This window comes from Limulus polyphemus, unplaced genomic scaffold, assembly GCF_000517525.1.
Source record: "Limulus polyphemus unplaced genomic scaffold, Limulus_polyphemus-2.1.2 Scaffold9944, whole genome shotgun sequence".
NCBI classification, from domain to species: Eukaryota; Metazoa; Arthropoda; class Merostomata; order Xiphosura; family Limulidae; genus Limulus; species Limulus polyphemus.
This window is the reverse complement of record NW_013675554.1, coordinates 6,974-16,045: the sequence shown is the minus strand read 5'-3', so window position 1 is coordinate 16,045 and position 9,072 is coordinate 6,974. Positions and strand designations below refer to the sequence as shown.

The 9,072-nt window shown below is 33.1% G+C and overlaps 1 long non-coding RNA gene across 2 annotated transcripts in view; it reads right to left on the bottom strand.

Annotated features, from left to right (window-relative positions):
- LOC106476162 overlaps nt 1-4,874 on the bottom strand; it is an 11,300-nt gene extending 6,426 nt beyond the window's left edge. The window contains exon 1 of one of the 2 annotated variants that reach the window (XR_002609090.1): nt 4,524-4,874. This is a non-coding gene — a long non-coding RNA (uncharacterized LOC106476162). Of the gene's footprint in view, nt 1-4,101; nt 4,244-4,523 lie in introns of those variants that run through there. The other variant, XR_001291875.2, reaches the window with a different exon arrangement.
- Between the last annotated feature and the right edge of the window lie 4,198 nt (nt 4,875-9,072).

The window sequence follows — 9,072 nt, the reverse complement described above, 5'->3', positions numbered from 1 at the left end:
CTGGGTAGCATTATCAGGTTCTTTTCTCCCTATTTACCCCACAGACTATTCTATCCACATGCCTTGTCAAAGAATCACCTATAACTATAACCTCCTTATCATCCACATCCTTCTCTGACCACTTTCGTTTCCTTTCCTCCAATAGTTCCTCATCAGCACAAGCCATTGGCCGATATCTGTTACTCAACAGGATAGGCTCATTATAACTAAATTCACCACTTTTAGCCCTAATATTACTCTTTATAACTTTCCTGAAGAGTTATTGTTAGCTGATGTATGCCTTGAATGTAAAAGTTTAAGCTCCTCTTGGAATCCTACTGTCATTTCCCACAGTCTACACTTCTCTTTATCTATTGCCTCTACTTTAGTTATGATTGACTCTAACATCTTCTCCAACCTACAAACTCCACATACAAGTTGCACATCTTCATTACTAGCTTCCTTAAAAGTACATGCCAGTCCCGAGTTCACAAATAAAACCCACTCACTACACCCATTACATCTAACAAACTGTGAGTGCTTAACACCTACACTAGTCTCAACCATTGTATTTGTAGTCTGGGAATAAATACTCAATACCAGTAGTCTATTGTCAATACTGTTAAACCCATGTTTGAAAATCAAATATATTACAGTATTTTATCTTAAAATTAAAGTAATAAAGTATAATATTAATAATACAGAAGAGACAATAACTTTATTTGATGTTTACATAATACTAGTAATACAATGTACTTACCTGATTTATAACCTATCTAGAGCTGAATTTAAACTAATGTACCTAAAGTCAAGTAAACAAGATAGTCCTCAAACATGAAGAGACAGTGAACTAGTCTTTAGATTCTATGTGTTTAATATAACAACATATTTAATACAGAAGAGACAATAACTTTATTTGATGTTTACATAATACCAGTACCTGATTTATAACCTATCTAGAGCTGAATTTAAACTAATGTACCTAAAGTCAAGTGAACAAGATAGTCCTCAAACATGAAGAGACAGTGAACTAGTCTTTAGATTCTATGTGTTTAATATAACAACATATTTAACCTGTTTTATGATTTACCAGTAAGTTGAATTATAGCTAAGCCATAAAACATCTTGATAAAGTTTACTCTAGAATTATGAAACAGAATATTAATGTTTCAGGTAATTGCCCTTCTTGGTATTTTGTTTCTTCTAGATAAATAGGGTTACCAGTACAGCTTTGAAAGATTAGGTAACTTGTATCTTCTAGATAAATAGGGTTACCAGTACAGCCTTGAAAGATTGGTAACTTGTATCTTCTAGATAAATAGGGTTACCAGTACAGCCATGGAAGATTGGTAACTTGTATCTTCTAGATAAATAGGGTTACCAGTACAGCCTTGGAAGATTGGTAACTTGTTTCTTCTAGATAAATAGGGTTACCAGTACAGCCATGGAAGATTGGTAACTTGTATCTTCTAGATAAATAGGGTTACCAGTACAGCCTTGGAAGATTGGTAACTTGTATCTTCTAGATAAATAGGGTTACCAGTACAGCCATGGAAGATTGGTAACTTGTATCATCTAGATAAATAGGGTTACCAGTACAGCCATGCCTGTACTAGTAAGAGATACTAGTAAGAGATACAGAGTTAAAAGACAACACTTCATTCAGAGGAAAAATAAGATTAGTAACAGTTACAGAGTTAAAGGACAACACTTCAGAGAAGAAATAAGATTAGTAACAGTTACAGAGTTAAAGGACAACACTTCAGAGGAGACAGGCTGCAGTGTTTTGTACAGATGGATAAGTTACACTTGTATACTTAAACTACAAAACTACACAAAGTCAAACCTGTGAAATAGTCAACCTAAAACTATTCCAGTTTAGTAGAAACATGCAAGACACATTTCCCAAGTAAAAGTGGATTGTCCCAGAATATATTTAGCAAATCTATAGTCAATACCTGATGTCTATAACAGTGAAAAACCTTTACAATGGTGTCTATAACAGTGAAAAAAACTTTATATTGGTGTCTATAACAGTGAAAAACCATTACAATGGTGTCTATAACAGTGAAAAACCTTTACAATGGTGTCTATAACAGTGAAAAACCTCTATACTGGTGTCTATAACAGTGAAAAACCTTTATACTGGTGTCTATAACAGTGAAAAAGCCTTTACAATGGTGTCTATAACAGTGAAAAACCTTTATACTGGTGTCTATAACAGTGAAAAACCTTTACAATGGTGTCTATAACAGTGAAAAAACCTTTATATTGGTGTCTATAACAATGAAAAACCTCTATACTGGTGTCTATAACAGTGAAAAGCCTTTACAATGGTGTCTATAACAGTGAAAAACCTTTATACTGGTGTCTATAACGGTGAAAAACCTTTACAATGGTGTCTATAACAGTGAAAAACCTTTATACTGGTGTCTGTAACAATGAAAAACCTCTATACTGGTGTCTATAACAGTGAAAAACCTTTATACTGGTGTCGATAACAGTGTAAGACCTTCAACCAGAAGAAAAAACCATGTATAATAATGTCAAACTGAAATAAGGCCTTAGAATGTAAAACTACACAATCTAAGTTAGATGAAATATAAACACTAGGTGGAGTAGTAATCTAATACACTAATCATTTCATTCACATGTTCAGGAAGTGATCTTGTATATATTGTAAACTATGGTGTCTGTCTCCCATTTGAAAAGGTGTGCACGCAGGCAAAGTCCAACATTCACTTTTGAAATGACGGGATAACAGGCATGAATACTGTTGATGCCAAATTTTATTTCACAAGCAGGATATGCTACGCTAAATAGTTAGGAATTATTCACACTTCAAAATGTGACGTAACTTAAAGAATAAAAATGTAGATTTACCGTATGTTATTGTTTAGCGGGTTTCAGCATGATTGAAACGCTCAACAATAAATTTATGCAGTGGGCGGTATAAGTAGCTCAGAGATTTCTCTCCGAGTCCATGAAATAATTTAGTCCATGAAATAATTTAAATTGGTAGATTAACTTAAGCTTTTCCCGTCACTGTAGGCTGGTATTTTTGCTACATTAACTGATACTTTTCCCATCACTGGGGACGGGTACTTTTGCTTGTTGAAAATACATTTACTTAGTTTGGCAGATAAAGTTGATAATGTACTTTCTATACCAGTTTAGAAATGTAAAATATATAAAATCTTTATCTAAAATTTCATGGAAACCTTAAAACCATAAAAGAGGCCTTACTGTGATGAATGTAGGTATTAAAACTATGAGACCGAGCCAATTACTTAAGGAGAATGCATAATATTTTATGCAAGGAATGAAATATGAACAATTCATGCCTATACAATAAACAAAGAGATGTATGTACTATCAATAAATTAAAAACAGAGAAAATTTTTCTTATGCTAGTATTTCAAATCAATAACAATACAAGTATCATTGTTGTTCGCTATGGAAGACTTTTTATCCTAAATATTTACTTCTCTAAAATTGGGTAAAATTCACGTAACAATAACATACCACAATCGGTAGAACACTTCCATATCAGTTATTTTACAACTAAATAACTTAGAACTGCATAATTTTGCATAACCATGCCATATATTATTTGTTTTTCAACATCAAAATTTATGTATTTGTAAATGTTAGCACACCAATTCTTATTTACAAAAACCAAGATAAACTTGCACCAATCAATGTTCAGTTTGAAAATCTTGCTATTTTGGAAAAACTTCTAAGTTAATGAGCCTAGCTGTATTAATATAAATATGATTTATAGTGCAGTAAGTTTGGTGGTGCTGAATTGGCCATACTATTACTAGGACTAGCTCCCCGTTCAACAACTCTATACAAAACAAACTAAGCCTAACTCGATAAACACAACATACAGTTCCTTGAACTTTAAAGTTTCAATAAACAGATTATTTTCAAATTCATATATAAAATAATTCAATCCTACAACAGCTCCAATGGAGGCTTACTTTACCTTTAATAACCTTATTATAAAAACGCAGCGTTAGGTACTATTAGTAACAGTAACACAATTACTGTTATTTGTATTAGTACTGCTACTAGTTTTACTATTAGTACAACATTAACATATAAGTTACAACTTACGAGAGTTAGTCGTTTAAACTTTTGTAGAAGTAACCTGTTTACGCAATTGAACACACCCTTTAAAAACAAGATAGAAAAAATAGGATGAGCTAATGTAACGAAAACAGGACATGGGTAGGCAATTGTTACATTACACTGATAGTGTAAGTGTTACTAACTTCTGTTTATAGTCCAGGCTGGCTTCCCCACGTAGTTAGCAAACAGTGATAGTATTCGTAAATTGGTACTAATACTTTAGTAATAGTAACAAGTATTGAATAGTGCGTAAAGCGTACATTGTAAAATTTGTAATTATTTTCAAAATGAAAAAAGATCAAAATATCTGAATTTCGCAGTGGACTGATGGACTCAATATAATATCACTTTTAGTTTTACACTAAAAGAGTTACAACTTACACTTATACCAAAAAAGTACAACTTACAAACCATGGAGCACAGGCATAATCCAGTAACCCACTTAATTTTTCGTGTAGACATACTTTGTTCAAGCAATTATCTAGAAGTAAAGCCAATAAAATTAAAAATCAATAAAAGTTAACATACCAATAAATCTAACTAACAGTGTAAGTACTGAAGGTTCTGAACGTTATCTCTGTACAGACTTACACTGAAAATTAACTATGGCAAAATAATATATTAATAACAAAAATGGCGCGAATCAGAAATATTATTGCAAGCTATATTTCCCTGTTTTAATTTTGACGTTAACTAGAGGGCACAGGACGTAAGGATTATGTAGGTTTATAAAAGTACCCCTAGAATATTCGGGAATATTTATGATCGAGAGACTTTACAAAATGTCTAGAAACAATGCTACATTATAACTACTGAATAAATGAAGCATTGAATCAGTTTTTCAGTTAATAGAGTGCCAGTGAATCAGTGAGGTACTTAGTTGTCAGCTTGTTCAGTGATTGAAAAGTCAATGAAATATTCATACTTGCGTTAGTTACTCAATCAAATAGTCGTGAAATTGTACAAGCAAGTTTATTTGTACACTAGTCGAAATACCATTAGTGAGTAAATCTCTGTGTATTTAAAAGTGAGAACGTTATTTCTGAACTAGAGCATATAACAGTTTAGAAGGGATTGTACCCTGTAACTAATGTGAAGGCTGAAATAATTAATTTGTTATGGTTATGTGAATTCTAATTGGCTTTATTTTCACCAAGTTATTTAAAATGATTTTTCGTTTGTTTGTTTTGAAGTTAAGCACAAAGCTACACAATGGTTTCTTTGTGCTCTGCAAACCATGGGTATCGAAACTCGGTTTCTAGCATTGTAAGTCCACAGACATACCGTTGTGCCACTGGGGAGCATTTAAAATGATCCACCCAGTGAAAGAACACATTAAAATATTGGTGTCAGAAGTGTGATTACTTTGGTGAAAAAAATATATCTTGACTCAAAATATTACCACATTCCGAAGTGTGATTTAAACATTGTTAGAAATGATGAAACAGTTAAATGAAGAATTACACAATGAATTAAAAGAAGAACCAAGAAGAAATAGAAAGAAAATTAGAAGAATGAGACATAATATTTAAAGAAAAATTAAGAAAAAATTAACCTATTACAGACAAGATCTATGAAGCTATAGGAGATATACAGGGGACATATAACAAGTATTAAGAAATGCTGGAGGATATAAAAAAGTACAAGAAGGCTGTAATGATAAAATTTAATAAATACATAATGACATCAACAAACTACAGAAACACATCAACGAAGAAGTAAAGAACATCGGTGACAGAATAAAACATCTGGAAAATGAATTATTAAATGCAAAGATTAAACCAACCACATCTCTTTCTCCATTAGTTTAAGCCTTCTAACATAAAATACCATCTACTACGAAATATAGACTATGTGAACTTATCTGGTCTACACAATACCACTACTATAGGAACTAACTGAACTACTCAAGTCATGTCACTATCAAATCCAGTTCCAAAATTTCGGTAGTCAATTCAACAACACTGCCTGATTGAGAAACCAACAGAGTATGATGGAAAGGTATTGTTACGTCTCCGTTTGTTAATTAACTCTCCGTAAATTCGTTCCGACGAAACTTTAACGACACAAGTCTTTACTTAATAAAACTGGTTTATTCTTTCCGAATATAACTTTACCGATACACTCAACTTCAACAATCGCGCTAAACAGACGCTGTAACAACGAACGTCTACAATACTTCTGACTGCAGTTCAATTACTCACTGTCTATACACACATTACCGCGTCACGTTGTCCCCTCTTATATATACCAAACTACCCTATATCTAGCAAATACTAGAGCATTCGCCAAGATACGATATGTCACCCATGATACTGTTGCGTCAGCGAGTCACATGACTACAGTGACGCCACGTTTCTGGAACTATCCCAAGCTTGAAATAGTTTCCAACGTGAATAAATGGAACAGTGAACAACAAGCTATTCATCTTGCTGCCGATTTAAAAGTATCAGCTTTGACAACATTAAGTAATTTTCCATTTGAGAGTCATAACAACTATTGAGCATTGCTAAATGCTTTATCCAATAGGTTCAGAGTGACACATCAAAGGGAAATATTCAGAGCAGGATACAGAGGAAAGAAGATACCTTAGCTGAAGTTGCAAAATATTTGAAAATACCTGTCCACTAATCTTACCTGTATGCCCCTTGTAGAATGATGGACTAACTAACACATGACTAGTTTGTATGGATACTGTAACAGATGAGGATATGAGAATTTGGAGTAAGTAAAGCATGCATACAATATCAAAAGAAGCCCTATAGTTGGCAATGAAAACATAATCCCTTAAAGTCACAGAAGAACAACTAAAGACAACATTTAGAAGTACCAATATTCTCAGATTGTGTACTATTGAAACATCAACCCCCTCTGACGATAGTCTCAAAGAACTAAAAGTATTAACTAGACAACTAATTACACAAAATGGAGGAAATAAACCACAAGACAATAAGTGTTTGAAGTGTAACTTGAAAGAATATACTGCCAAGAACTGCACACAAAAGCCTGTAAGGAAGAAGAACTCCTTCTAAAAGACACCAGAAAGAGGGAACTGTTATAAATATAGGAAATATGACCATTATAGTAGAGACTGTAAGGAAAAACAGCAGTTATTAAGTCAAGGAAACAATACCATGAGGATGTGTCTCAGAGCACTATCATATCAAAGGTACAACAAAAGCTAATGAGACATAAAATGAGAAAATAATTTTTATTTGAGGAAACTCTTTTGGGAGTGCATGGGCTTTTTGATAGAAAACCTTCAATAGGTTGACTGACATTGATTCTACAGCTACAACTGTTTGGCCAAATTTGTTAATGAAGGATGGAAATTTGCTTTCAAAGATGAAGAAAGAAGGGGATTGATGCAAACAGTGGCATAAAGTTCCAGTAAAAGAAAAATTAGAAATTATCCTTACTGTAAGAAGCTTTTGTACACCTCATGACGTGTAGGTAATAGATATTGAGAAAGGGTGCATATTAGGAATTTACTTCATGAAAAGAAAAGGATGCAAAGTTAGGCTAAATTCAGATAATTTCAGTCTATGACCAAGAAATTCCTGTATACTACATGGCAAATCATACAGAAGAGGTAAACTTTCAATGACAATAGGGTGTCCACTGTACCACCAATAAGTCACATATATACTCATACCAGGAGTTATTACCAATAATGATTCATCTAGTGACTGGAGCACTCTAGCAAGTTGTGTGGAATTGATAGATATGAAGAACAATGATGTTGGACATGACTTTACTCAAGGAAGACTTAAATAAGTTTGTGATGAAATGAAAGGATTTTAAGGCTGATGAAAACTGGATTTCATCATGTTGACATGGTATGACTGAACATTTCTCGTCACAAGAGAAAACGAATTCCATAGGGAAAATAATCAATGATGTGAATTACAGAACATGGAAGGACAGGTGGTTGAAGCCAAGAGTAGTCCACCATGATTGTCTTTGGAAGTATATCAGTTTGAGAATATCCAACTAGGTAACCCCAAAGAAGAATTTCTCAGTGGAAAATAAACTTGTTTAAGAGTCTAGGGCTTTTGTTGAGACCATTTCAGAGAATCAACAAGGATGTAGCCGCAAGTGAATTAACTCGACCATCTACCTAGGAAGAACCCCAGCAACAGAACAGTTAATGGCTACAAAGGACAAAAGGTTATTATATTTGTACACCATGTGCTTCGAAAGAGAAAACCACCAAAAAGATATGATTAATGGACAGTTTACTGTAGTGTTTTATTTTTGTATTGGAATTGCTTAAAGGACTTCACAATTCAGTAATTTAGATGTTAACTAGAGGGCAATGACGTGAAACTAGTCTTAGAATACCTAGAACATTCTGGAATATAGTGATTGAGAGACTTTTCAAAGTGTTTAGATATAAAGCTATGTTATAAATTCAAGAATTAGTAAACAGTGAACCAGTCACTTAGTTCAGTGAAGTGTTAGATATTGAGTAGATTCTGTTACTCAGTGAAATATTCTGTTTTAAGTGTTAGATATCGAGTAGAGTCTGTTACTGTATTTATTAGCCATGAAATTGTAAAAGTAAGTTTATTTTTACGTTAATTGTAGTACCACTGGCGAGGTATTTCCATTTGAACATCATTTGTAAAGTTACTTAGGCCTAAAAGTTACAACAATGTACAAGTGAAGGCAGTCTGTAGAAACGTTAAGAAAGAAATATATTGTTACGTCTCTGTTCGTTTGTTAATTTTCCGTAAAAATTCTTTCCGAAGAAACTTTAATGATACAAGTCCTTTCTTAAATAAAACTAGTTTATTCTTTCTCAATACAACTTTGCAAGACACTTAATTTCCACAGTCACGCTATAACTTAAACAAACGCTATAATTCACAACAAACGACTCACGTGCTTGACTCAATTGTCCGTCTCTATCTCTGTCTGCAATTCAATTACATTGTTGCCGTCACTTCTTGG